Source organism: Cryptomeria japonica, chromosome 11 (genome assembly GCF_030272615.1).
Source record: "Cryptomeria japonica chromosome 11, Sugi_1.0, whole genome shotgun sequence".
Taxonomy (NCBI): Eukaryota; Viridiplantae; Streptophyta; class Pinopsida; order Cupressales; family Cupressaceae; genus Cryptomeria; species Cryptomeria japonica.
The window spans coordinates 401,275,165-401,289,328 of record NC_081415.1 but is presented as its reverse complement, the minus strand read 5'-3'; positions in this window follow the sequence as shown (position 1 = coordinate 401,289,328).

The following is a 14,164-nucleotide window of genomic DNA, read 5'->3' as shown; positions in this document are numbered from 1 at the left end:
TTGACTGGTAATTATTTTTGGTTTGTCAATGATCTACACCAAGTTCACATGTTGATGATAACATGGCACAAACCGCATGATATGTTTAAAATATGTTTTGGCATGTTTGGAGAGGGACTTTCTTGGGAATGTGCAAAGTGCTTAGCAGAATGAGCTAAGGGTTTGACTTTGTACTAGATCGACTTGTTGTGACGATTTATGATCATTCAATGATTGATATTGATTTTTAATTGATTGTAATGATCCATATCATGATCTAAAAGGAGTTGTAAATATTTGTGATGATCTATGTAGTAAGTCTTAGGGTTTTGATGTTGACCTATTTGTAAAGGTTATTTATGTCGGTAAGGTTGATGTTATGAAGTGTCGGTGATTTTGAGAAGTGTGTGAAGCTAAACCAAGGTTTGTGAGAAGATTTGCCAGAGTGATGCAAACTTAAAACTTAATTGGATCTAATCAAGCAAGCAGTTGAGTGCTATACATAAATCATTCACTATTGTTCTCTAACAATTACAATAGCTAAAATTCCTTAACTGGGTAAGTCCTAATAGGCCTCACATTGTAAAATCCCCTAACAAGATGACTCAATATTTGAGTTCTAAATCCTCTTGCAAGGTTGATCCTAATAGATCAAAGCTCCTAATAGGGATGAGGTAAATCCCTTAACCGGGTGACTCCTAATAGGGCATAATTGTAAGCTTCTAACTGGGCTTGGCTCCTAACAGGGTGCTTTCCGAAAGAGTGCAAAATATTTGTGGGTACTAATTCCCACTGTGGTTTTTCCCTATTTGGGTTTCCACATGATAATCATAGTGTTCATATGGTGAATTTTTTTGATGTGATGGTTTTCTTTACTTTTAGTTTATGCATGGTTAATGAGGACTTAATGTGCATCATTGATATATTAGTTTAGAATATGTTTATCAGTAGATATCAATACTAGTAAATAACTCTAGTGTTGATCTATATTTGATTTGGTGAAATTTTTACAAGTCTGAGTTTTCGATTTCAATTTTTTGTTAATATTGATTCACCCCCCCTCTCAGTATTAACCAAATCCTCTAAGCTTAACAATTGGTATCTAAGCATTGGTCCTTTGTGTGTAGAAAGCCCAATAGCTTGAGGGAGATTTTGTGAAAGATGATGAAGAAGGAGGGTCCCGAGTTTACCAAGGACAACTATCAGATATGGAGTGATTGGATGAAGATCTACATTAAAGGAATGGGTTCATAGTATTGGAATCATGTGATAACCAAGTATGTTTCTCCTACTACCAGTCCCTTGACACCGGATGAAATCAAAGAACAACAAGAAAACATTTAGGCTCTTGAAGAAATTGTAAGTACTTTGTCTAACTCTGAGTGTATTGATGTTCATGGATTAGAAACAGCAAATGAGGTATGAGAGAAATTTAATTTAATTTATGGAGATGAACATGTACAAAGGGCAAAGGAAGAGAGTTTGAGAGGAAAATTTGATGATATGAAAATGGTTGATGGTGAGAACATAGCTCAATATGGACAAATGATTAAGGAAGTTGTAGGTGGTATAAAGAGTGTCAGAGGTAAGATTGAATATGATATTGTTGTTAGTAAAATACCTAGAACTCTTTTACCACTGTATTATATGGTTCACCGGTAGGATATAATGTTCACCGGTATCTGGAATGATATGGAAGACACTTAGTAATGTCGAAGACATCGTGTGGATAGTTTGTTTTGAAGAATTAATCATTGGTATATTCATATTTGCATATTTGCTTTTACCGGCAAATAGGTCTAGGTTATCTAGGGTTACACCAACAGGTTTATCTTTTCCAGATCAGCATGGCATGCTATGGAGATGATTTATTATTTATGTAAATGCATTAAGACAACATGTTTAATCAGTTATTGCATTGGATATTATATTGTTTGTAAAATGATTTTATTGTAATATCTTGTAGAGTCAACCTACTAAAACTGGTCTTAGGGTATGGTATAAATGTAAGATCTTATTTGTAAGATCAAGTGTGGAGTGCGAAAAAGAATTGAGTGAAGGTATATGCGAGATCAAGCAGAGGTATACATGAAGACATCATTTGAAGGTGAAGCTAGGTTTTTGTATAAGCATATTAGCATTACACCGGTACTAAATCCAACATATGAAGATGTTATTTTGTGGAGTACATTCTTATTGGATTTAACCATCCAACTGTAGTCAGTGTGACTCCCATTTTGTGATTGAGCAGTGAGCTCTAGGCTGTTGGCCTTTTTGCATATGCAGATCCCATTTATGTACACTTACTATCTACAATAGTATCATCTGATTGTGGGTAAGGTTTCCCACCATGGTTTTTCCCCTTACAGGGTTTCCACATACAAATATTGGTGTTATGTGTTGTGGATGACTTAATGTTTGTATTTCATGCATTAATCTTTACCAGTACAACAATTTACTATTAACACTATCTACCGACATACTTAACTGGTTTACCGGTATTAAGCATTAAGTTGGTTAATTGGTTTTTGGTTTGAATATATTAGACAACTGATTCACCCCCCCCCCCTCTCAGTTGTCTCTGGGACCTAACAATTGGTATCAGAGCTTAGTCCTCTTTTGCAAAAGTTTAACAACTTGAGGAGATCCAATGTCTACAAATTACTTCAGGAAGGACAGTCCTAAACTTGATGGAACCAACTAAGGGATATGGAAGATCAGAATGGAGACACATCTGAATTGCATTGGTAAAGACATCTGGGAAGTTACAAAGAATGGTTATACAGCTGCTATAGCTGGTCAGACTGCTCCAGCTACCTTAGCCAAAGATGAAGAAAATGATTGCAAAACAAGAGAAGCACTTTTGAGTGCATTATCAGATCAACAAATCATGGGATTATCAGATAGGTCTACTACTAAAGCTATTTGGGATCATTTGGAAACACTGAATGAAGGAGATTCCATAGTCAAGATTACAAAACTTGAAAGCTTCCGAGTCAGGTATGAACATCTGAAAATGGAAGAAGATGAAAGGATTTCTTCTTTTATGGAAAGAGTAAATGAAATTGTTTTGGGTATTAAATGTTGTGGACAAACTCTGAATGAGGATGAAATTGTTTCAAAAATATTAAGAGGTTTACCACCGGCATATAAAATGAAGGTTACTGCTATAAATGAGTTGAGAACAATGCCTAATACATCAGTAACTAGGGATACATTGATTGGAAAACTTTCAACCTTTGAAATTGAGGAATTTGGTCTTGTTGCTACTATAAAAACTGATTTAACCTTTAAAGAATGAACATCATCTACTCCATCATTTGACAAATTAGACTGGAGAGCCTTTTGTGCAAGAGAACTTGAAGAATCTAGAAGGGAGAATGAAGAGATTGAAGAACTTGAACCACTATTTGCAAGAAAAAAGCCAAAAGGTCCAATTGGAAGTAAGTATGAAGGTAAAGCACCCTTTAAATGTTTTAACTGCAGTAAGATTGGTCATATGGCTTCAAGATGCCCTGATAGACATGCTAGACTAAGAGAAGAAGCCTGAAGAACATACAAGCCTAATCCTGAATATCAGAGATACAGATTTAAGAAGAACAAAGACAAATCTTGTTACATTGCTAATGAAGGTGTGACTGATGATTCTAATGAGGATCCAACAGACAATGGATGGGTTTTTGTTGCTATAATATAAGATCAACCGGCACCTAATGCTCAACCTATAGAGAAAGCCCTAGCAGCTAAAGTTGAAGCAAAGGGTGAATGGATCATTGACTCCGGATGCTCACATCACATGACTGGAGACAAAGGTAAATTCTTGAACTTTCAAGAATACAATGGAGGTTTAGTAAGATTTGGAGATGACAAAGAAGATTCAATCAAAGGTAAGGGTTCAATATCTCTTGATGGAAAGCATAACACTGACAATGTCTACTATGTTGAAGGATTAAAGCATAATCTTTTAAGTGTTGATCAATTAGTTGAGAAGGGATTTTAGTTGCAATTTAAAAATGGAAAATGCAAAATCATGAACAGAACTAGTTTGGAAATTGCAACCGGTAATCAGACTAGACGCAATATCTTTCATTTGAATAATAGTGAAAAGGCATGCTTAATTGCACATATAGATGAAAGTTGGTTATGGCATAAGAGACTATGTCATGTAAAATTTGATTACATGGTAAAAATCAGTACTTTTAAGGTAGTTAGAGATCTACCTAAAATTGTGAAACTTCATAATAAAATTTGTAAGGAATGTCAATTTGGAAAACAAGTTAGAGCTAGTTTCAAAATTATTCTAGAAAAATCTAATAATGCTCTTGATTTAATTCACACTGATTTATGTGGTCTAGCTAGAACTAGAAGCTTACAAGGTGATAGATATTTCATGCTAATTATTGATGATTATTCTAGAATGTGTTGGGTTACTTTTCTCAGAGAGAAATCAGAAGCACTTGGAAAGTTCAAACTATTCAAAGCAATGGTTGAAAATGAAACCGGTAAGAAAATCAAATGTTTAAGATCAGATCAAGGAGGAGAATTCACATCTAAGGACTTTAATACATTCTATGAAGTGAATGGAATTGGAACACAGTTATCAGCACCTTGGACACCACAGAAGAATGGAGTTGTTGAAAGGAAAAATAGAACTATCTTGGATGCAGCAAGAAGTATGTTATCAGAAGCAAATATACCACATGTGTATTGGAGAGAGGTAGTTAGCACTGCTGTCTATACATTCAACAAAGTTCACATCAAAGGTGAAACCGGTAAGACCCCTCATGAACTATGGTTTCGTAATACTCCTACTCTTAAGTATTTCAGAATTTTTGGAAGTAAATGTTATATTAGAATAGATGAGTATGTTGGCAAATTTTATCCTAGAAGTGATAAAGGAATATTTCTTAGTTATTCATCTAAGAGCAAGGCATATAGATGTTTTAATAAGAGATTGCAAAAAATTGCTGAGAGTACAAATGTAAAGATTGATGAACAATTCAGAGGAACTTCAAGGTATATAGACTCTGAACCGGCAACAGAAATTGTGACAAATGAACCTATACTGAATCCACCAGTACAAAATGAAGATCCAGTTACTCCAGTATCATCAGAAGATTCCATAGTAATTGAAGAACAACAACAAACTAAGACACCCCGGTATGTAAGATTGAATCATTCTAAAGATCAGATAATTGGAAACAAATTTAAAGGAGTTATGACAAGAGGAATATTGGAAAATGAAGAGGTATGTCTTATTTCTCAAATTGAACCATCATCTATCAATGAGGCATGTGAAGATAAATTTTTTATTAAAGCTATGAAAGAAGAATTAGGACAAATTGAGAAAAATAATACTTGGACATTAGTTCCCTGGCTTAAAGATAAAAATGTAATTGGAACCAAATGGGTATTTAGAAACAAACTTAATGAAGATGGTAAGGTTGTCAAAAATAAAGCAAGACTAGTGTGTAAGGGATATTCTTAGAAAGAAGGAGTTGATTACAATGAAACCTTAGCACTGGTAGCCAGAATTGAGGTAGTTAGATTATTCTTGGCTTTTGCAGCTCACAAGGACTACAAAGTTTATCAAATGGATATTAAATGTGCATTTTTGAATGGAGATCTTGAAGAGGAAGTATATATTGAACAACCTGATGGATTTTCTTTGACAGATGACAATGATATGGTTTGCAAGTTAAGAAAAGCTCTGTATGGATTAAAACAAGCCCCAAGAGCTTGGTATGCAAGGTTGGATAAGTATCTTTTAAAGATTGGTTTTACTAAAGGAAATGCAGATAGCAATTTATATTACAAAATAACTAATGATGACATCTTGATTATTGAAGTATTTGTTGATGATATAATCTTTGGAGGAGAAGATGGATTATGTAAGGAATTTTCTATTAAAATGCAGCAAGAATTTGAAATGTCTATGATTGGAGAAATAAAATTATTTTTAGGATTGTAGATTTCACAAACTGATAAAGGTATATTTTTGAGTCAATCCAAGTACTTGAAAGAATTACTAAAGAAATTTGGGATGGAGAACTCTAAACTAGTAAGCACACCTATGACTACAAATGACAAACTATCTCAAAGGGATGAATCTACACCTGTTAATCCAACTAGATACAAATTTATGATAGGAGGTTTACTGTATTTGACACAAACTAGGCCTGATATTATGAATGCAGTATGTATTGTTTCTAGATTTCAAAGTAATCCTAGGGAAAATCATGAATCGACAGTAAAAAGGATTTTCCGGTACTTACAAGGCACAACAAATCTTGGATTATGGTATCCTAGAGATGAAAATTTTGACCTATGTGCATACATAGATGCAAATTGGGCAAGAGATGTGGATGATAGAAAGAGCACCACTGGAGGAGCATTCTTTCTTGGAAAGAGATTAGTTTCTTGGTTGATTAAGAAATAGAGTTGTACATCTTTATCAACAGCAGAATCAGAATATGTTGCTGCAGCAACTAACTGTACATAGGTATTATGGCTTAAGCAAATGTTGAAAGACATTAAGGTAAAATGCAAGGAACCCATTACTGTATATTGTGATAACACTACAACAATTGATATATCTAAGAATTTGGTATTACATTCTAAAACTAAACATGTTTCTATCAAACTGAATTTTCTAAGGGAAAAAGTTGAAGAAAAGGAGATAAAACTGGTTTATGTGAATACTAAAGAACAACTTGCAGATATTTTCACAAAACCTTTTCCTAAGGAGACTTTTGAATATCTTAGAGATCAACTTGGAGTCATACCACCACCAGTAGAGACTTAGATAATTGATGATTATCATCAACTGACAGAATTAAAAATGTAAATCTTTATTCCGATTTTTAATGAGGAAGCTACTTCTCAGGGGGAGTAGTTGGTATTTTGTATGGACTTGAATTTTGTAGCTTTTGCATTTGATATCAAAGGGGGACAGATATCTATGGAAATACACATTATATTTTAAGAAGATTTGGTATTGAAAATAAATCTTTCGATAAACACATTTGCTCCCAGGGGGAGAAATGGAGATTGTTGGTTTTTGATATTTGGCATTTCTGTTTTGGCACTTTGATGGTTTTTCCATCTTGTGTTTCCATCAATGCCAAAGGGGGAGATTATTGGTATTTTGGTATGGTTTTCTCATTGATGTCAACACCTACTGAAAACAAACACTTTGGAGATCCAGCAACATTCACCGACAAGCAAGTAATTGCACAGCTACTGGTATATGGTTCACCGACAGGATATAATGTTCACCGGTATCTGGAATGATATGGAAGACACTTAGTAATGTCAAAGACATCATGTGGACACTTTGTTTTGAAGAATTAATCATTGGTATATTCATATTTGCATATTTTCTTTTACCGACAAATAGGTCCAGGTTATCTAGGGTTACACCGGCAGGTTTATCTTTTCCAGATCAGCATGGCACGCTATGGAGATGATTTATTATTTATGTAAATGCATTAAGTCGACATGTTTAATTGGTTATTGCATGAGATATTATATTGTTTGTAAAATGATTTTATTGTAATATCTTGTAGAGCCGACCTACTAAAATTGGTCTTAGGGTATGGTATAAATGTAAGATCTTATTTGTAAGATCAAGTGTGGAATGCGAAAAAGAATTGAGTGAAGGTATATGCAAGATAAAGTAGAGGTATACATGAAGACATCATTTGAAGGTGATGCTAGGTTTTTGTATAAGCATATCAGCATTACACCGGTACTGAATCCATCATATGAAGATGCTATTTTGTGCAGTACATTCTTATTGGATTTAACCATCCAACTGTAGTCAGTGTGACTCCCATTTTGTGATTGAGCAGTGAGCTCTAGGTTGTTGGCCTTTCTGCATGTGCAGACCCCATTTATGTACACTTACTATCTGTAGTAGTATCATCTGATTGTGGGTAAGGTTTCCCACCATGGTTTTTCCCCTTACAGGGTTTCCACGTACAAATATTGGTGTTATGTGTTGTGGATGACTTTATGTTTGTACTTCATACATTAATCTTTACTGGTTTACCAGTATTAAGCATTAAGTTGGTTAATTGGTTTTTGGTTTGAATTTATTAGACAACTAATTCACCCCCCCACCCCTCTCAGTTGTCTCTAGGACCTAACATACTCCCCTTTGACATCAATGACAAAGGTTGTCAAAAAATAGTCAAACGAGTGCAAAAATTTCACCTCAAAGTCTGTAACTGGTTGGTTACAATCTGAAAAATATCTGCCAAAACTAGATTTAGACTTTGCATAAACCTTTTGCTATCATTCGAGGTTGCCTCAATCTGTTGGATCGTGTTGGCGAGATAGTGCATGCGTTCTTCCAATGATCGCTCTCCTTGAAGTAATGCCTTAGATATTTCAATTCTCTGAGAGATAAGATTGTCCAACTTAGGACCAAGTTTATTTTTAAGTTCCTGCACATTTGACCTTATCCTTGCCTTCTCTTTCTCAAGTTTCTCTAATTTCTCCTCAAAAATTATCATTTCCTGCTCAAAAACTGATATATGGCTGGATGAACCAATTATGTTATCAACTATGTCATCGATTTCTTTTTGTGTTCTAGTGATCTCCTTATCTATGTCCTCTGTCAAAAGGTGAGGTTTGCATGTTTCCCTATAAAGCTCTTTGTACTCCAAAATTGTAGAGTTAAGTGCCGGTAATAATGTATTCAAGTGTTATGTACATTTCTTTATGGTGTCTTCAAATAATTTGTTCTTCTCTTTTTTAACTCTCTCCTTGATTGTGTCCTCATTTACTTTATCAATTGTTATTACATTGTCAGCAATAAATTTGGACAATGTGTCCAATTTACCTAAAGAATCCTTAATATGATCTATGTTACAATTTGGTGCAATCAATTTAAGAATAGGTACAGTGTTATCAATTGCCTTGTAGGCCAATGCATTGCAATCCTTTATCTTTTTTATTGAATCCAAAAGTACCTTTGTAACATTGATAGGTCTGAATTCACAAGTAGATGTGTTGGATGTCTGACTAAATATCTTTATTACCTCTATGCTTCCATCAGATGTAGCCATTTTTCTTGCATTTTCCTCTGGTGGATCAGCCTGGGTTTGCATCTCAACTTGCAAAGGTTTCTCAGACTGTTTTAATGTCTTAGTGATTGTCAGTTTCTCTGTTTCAGTGTGTACCTCTGCCTCAATTAGTTTTTTTAAAAGTTCAACTCTCGGTATCTCTGTCTCTGGTGGCCCTGTGCCAACATCTTTACCTTCAATTGGTTTTTTCAGTTTCTGACAGTTGCTTTGTTTGGGTTGGGATCTCAACTTCAACAGTTTCTATCGGTTTCTCTACCATGTTGCCACTGTCAACATTGTCTGCCTTAACCTCTGAATTATCCTTATCCACAACAATATTTACTTCCTGAGTATCCACATTGATGGTAAAGAGTATCTCAAATTTAGGATTTGTGTCATCATGTGTAATACCTTCAGTGTCAATAACCGGTGGATCATCTGAGTGTACCGGTTCAGTATCCAAAGGTGGCAATAGATTGTCAATAATCTTGATGTAAGGAACTCCACCAATTTCTCCTTTGCCCTTGTCTTTTTCCTTCTGATACACTTTGAATGTCTTTTTAGGTTGGTTCATTTCCTCTTGTTTTTCATTCTCCACAAAAAATATATCCCAATTATCTGCAGTTTCATATGCAATCTCTTTCACTCTTCTTGCCATTAAGCTTACTTGTCGACGCCCACTGGTAAAAATGGATCGGTTAGCCTTAGAAATCAATTCATCAATTTATTCTTTTGAATTAACAAGATGTACAACTAGAAGTTTTTCAATTTTTAGTTTCTTGTCTAGTTCCATCACTGCTATCCTTTTTGCTTCCAATCTTCTATAAAGTTCATTTGGTAAATCATCCACAACTTCAATTAGAACCTTTTTATATATGTCCAAGTGTAGAATAATACTATTCTCAATGTTTTCCCTATCAAAATCATTAAATGCTTTATACAGTTTGTGCACATTAGCCAAATTATCATCATCAGTTATTTCATTCAATAAATCATTCAAAGAAGGGGTAACTGGTTGTTGTTTCTTCTTTGGTGTCAATTTCTTGGGCAGTCCCCTTACTGCCTGCTATTTCTTTCTCAAAGTCCTTGTTCTCTTAGGTGAAGGAGAGGGTACCAGTGAAGGTTTTCTCTTCCTTCTTTCAACTCTTTTAAATTTTGTTACCTTCTCATTGTCAGTTCCAGAAGATGTGTCAACCGGTGAAATATGTGCCACCGGTTGAAGTCCTTCAAGCTCACTAGCTGATATGCCACTGATGTTCATGACATTTTCTTTAATTTCCTTTACTTTCTTAGAAGCATCTATAATGTATTTTTCTCTTTTCTTTCTTTCCTTCAATAGATTTACATCACTCTCAATAGTCTCAGCACTACCAAATACCTTTTCTGATGGTTCTCTTAGTGCATCTAGTAAAGCTTTGGCATATGTCTCCAGAATGGTAAGATCTACTTCATATCCCATGTTGGCGACCCAAATAGTCCTAGGGAGTACTGTCTCCATCCATGTCTCATCTCTTTTGATACAAAACAAATCTCTTTGTCATATTTATCTACTACACTCTGTGGTAACCTTTCTCTAGCTCTCATCTTAGCTTGGAAAGTTTTGAAGTAATCTATTATGTTGTTGTCTCTAGTAGTTCCCATGTCGGTAAAAGCTTCCTGTAGTTATTTTCCTACCGGTATATCATAACCAAAGTCTTTGGGTCCTGTATCGGGGATCTCTTTAGTGAAATACAACATTAAACATACCAAAAGGTTTCCAAAATGGAAAGTACCTTTCTTATCTCCTTTAATCTTTTTCAAGTTGTCAATAAGATCATATTTTAACCATTCACACACATCAATCAATGCATTTTTGTTTACCATCTCATAAGCACTGTGTATATAGAGACTAGAAACAAAATTTAGCCTGTTAGCATGTGTGGTCTTGTATCCTAGCATTATACTTACAAATCTCACATTGATGTCCTTAATATCATTTACTCTTAGTGATATATTGTCAGATGTTGCTCTAGTTAGGCTTATCACTTTGTTGTTGGGAATCTTCTTGGTCTTATCAGGTCTGTTGCCGGTTGAGGTTAAACCAGTAACTGTCCTAATTGCTTGTCGGGTTATTTTGCAAATAGAATCCAACCATAAGAATTCTCCATGTGCTTTGCTCAATACAATCCTTACTACTTCCTTTGGAAATTGAGGGATATTCAGTGTCTCCACAAAACCTAGAGTTTCCACAATTTTGTGTTCGGGTTTAACAGCACCATGTTCATCACAAATGACCTTAGTAAACATTTTCATTAGTTCCTTAGAACCTAGTTCTTCTATGTTGCAATGTATATAAATCCTAGGGTCTTCAGCAAATTCTACACCTTTAGGAATTTTTGAAAATGCCCCTACAAAGTCATCTTGCTTCACAATTTCGGGAATTATCTTAAACACGAGCCTAGGGCATTTCACATTTTCCACAATGGTAGGGTTCAGAATAAACTCATGAGCAAAAGAAGAGGCCATTGAAAAATACCTTTTACTGCCTAAAAATATTCTGAATGTCTGAAGAAATCACTTCGCACCTTCTCCTTGAATGCCTTCGCTCAGTTTTTGCACTCTCTGATGATTTGAACGTTCGGTGAGTCAAAAATGAGGGAAATCAGCTGATTTATAATGACATTTCTTCCACCAACCGCATTAAATGCTCACCGGTTAAGTGAAAACTTAACACATCTGCCGGTAAAGAAGAAATCTATCTTCTCACCATCAACCGAGGGTAATCTGGATGATTGTCAACTTGCTGCAATACCCCCAAAGGTTTACTTCTCAGTTGGATGAAGAATCTCCTACTGATGGAGGATTACTCTGTTCTACTGGTATAGAGATAGTTTCATCAACTTTCTGGTCTCTCTTCTTAATCCATTGTTTTGAAAATTCTTGCTTTACCTCATCTACCTTTTCTTTTCCTTTCAAATTGGATCCTTTATTCTTTGCCGGTGAATTCTTACTTCTACAAAATTTAGCAATATGTCCAATCTTGTTACAAGCATAACAAGTTACATTATTCCTCTGAATAGCCTTTCCATATCCTATGCCAGTTTTTGTTCTGCATTGAATAGATAAGTGTCCATATCTTCCACAAACATAACATTTCACATTCATTCGGCAATTTTTTGAATTATGACCAACTTTGTTGCATTTGGAACATTGACCAATGGGTGCATTAATATTCTGATTATTTCTAAATCTACACTAATTTTCTCTATGACCATATTTCTTGCAATTGAAACATTTTCCATTAAACTTATAAGCATTAGGTTGTGTTGGCATTTTGATGATGTTTTGATTGTCATTGATGGACACACACTTTCTTGATGTATGAGTTATGACTCAATCGGTAATTGTTCCAACCGGTATTGTGTATTATTGAATGTATAGTCTTTAGACTTGATATTTTGCAGAAGATGTTTACCGGTCACAGACTGACTGAAGAGCTCAAGCGGTATGGAGACCTCAAGTGGTGCGACGATCACAAGCGGTACGAAGGACCCAAGAGGTAGTTAACTTTTGATCGGAACACTTTGATCTACCAGTCTTCAATTTTGTCAAACTGGTAATTGGTATATTGTATTAACTAGTATTACTCTGTGATGAGTTATCATCCACTGACACTTTGGTAGTGATTTTGTGTTGTGTTACCCAATGTGTCTGGATGCACTAAACCTAGGAACTTGCAATCTAATCCTATTGGATCGACATGAAATTAGATTCCTTTATAAGGACATCATGTCTAGGGTTTGCATGTATGATGTTTGAGAGATGTGTGATAGAAGAGGTTATGTGAGATCATTGAAGAGAAGATTAGATCTATGTGAAGAAATAGAGTGTGAAGATATTGAAGACTGAAGTAATGTTGAAATGCATTAACAATGAGCTATCAAGGATCTAACCAAGCATATTGTGCTAGTATCTAGATCACTCACTTGTTGATTACTAATATCTTCGACAAGTCTGGAACCCTTAACTAGGTAGGCCCAACAAAGCCTTTGTAAATCCTCTAACAAGGTGGTTCACATCTGTGGATCAGAAATCCTTTAACAAGGTAGTCCTTAACAGGACTTATCTCTTAACAGAGATCTAGATTCCTAATAGGATCTGTTCTAGTGAAGAACATTGTATGACCTTAACCGGTCTAGTTTCTATTCTGCAGATAGTTACTTGTGAGTTTTTTCTCACCGTGGTTTTTCCCATTTGGGTTTCCACATCAAATATCTTGTGTTATGGTGATTGTGCTCTTGTGGGTGAATGCTTTGTTTGCTATTTGGTTTGCATTTATCTTAACCGGTTTATTAGTAAAACTGTTTTACCGGTTATCTACTAAACTGCTTAAGAGTTTGTTTATAGGAATTTTTGGTATACTAATTCACCCCCACTCTTAGTATTCATCAATTGGTACCAGAGCCAACCTTTCTATAAGTCTAACCACTTGGAAGGAGATATGGGGGAATACACTGTGAGAGAACTTACTCATCGTCTCACTCAGACTGAGAGAGCCTATGATGAACTCAAAGTCAAGTATAAAGCCTCTTTGGCCAAAAGAAGAGAGCATGCTAAGAAACTGATGGAACTTACTGAAAATAGCTCTTTTGATGAAGCTGATATGGATTCCATAATTGAAGAAGTTGAAAAACTAAATGAATCTAAAGCCAACCTGAGAAAGGAGTTGGAAGGATTGACTATCAGAATATGTCAAGAGCTTGAGAATAGAAGGAAAGTTGAAGACATGGTAAAAGACAAAGATCATGAGATCTCCAAGCTGAAGCAAGAAATCAGTACCCTTACCGCTCATCTCCAAGAGAGTAAAGTGGAAAAAGAAGAAATGCAAGGTGAACTAAACATGGCTATTTCTAAGAATGCGACCTTGATGGAATCTAATGCTGCTATTTCCAAGGAACTTACTGAGTCAAAGGAGATACTTGCCAAATTCAATAAGAGTACTGTTAAACTAGAACAAAAGCTGGAATCGGCAAAATTGGTAAAAAATACCACTGGACTTGGTTTCTCTAAGTATGAGGAAGGTGAGACCTCTGGAACAAAAGCTGAAGCATCAAAGAAGCAACCAACATCTAAGG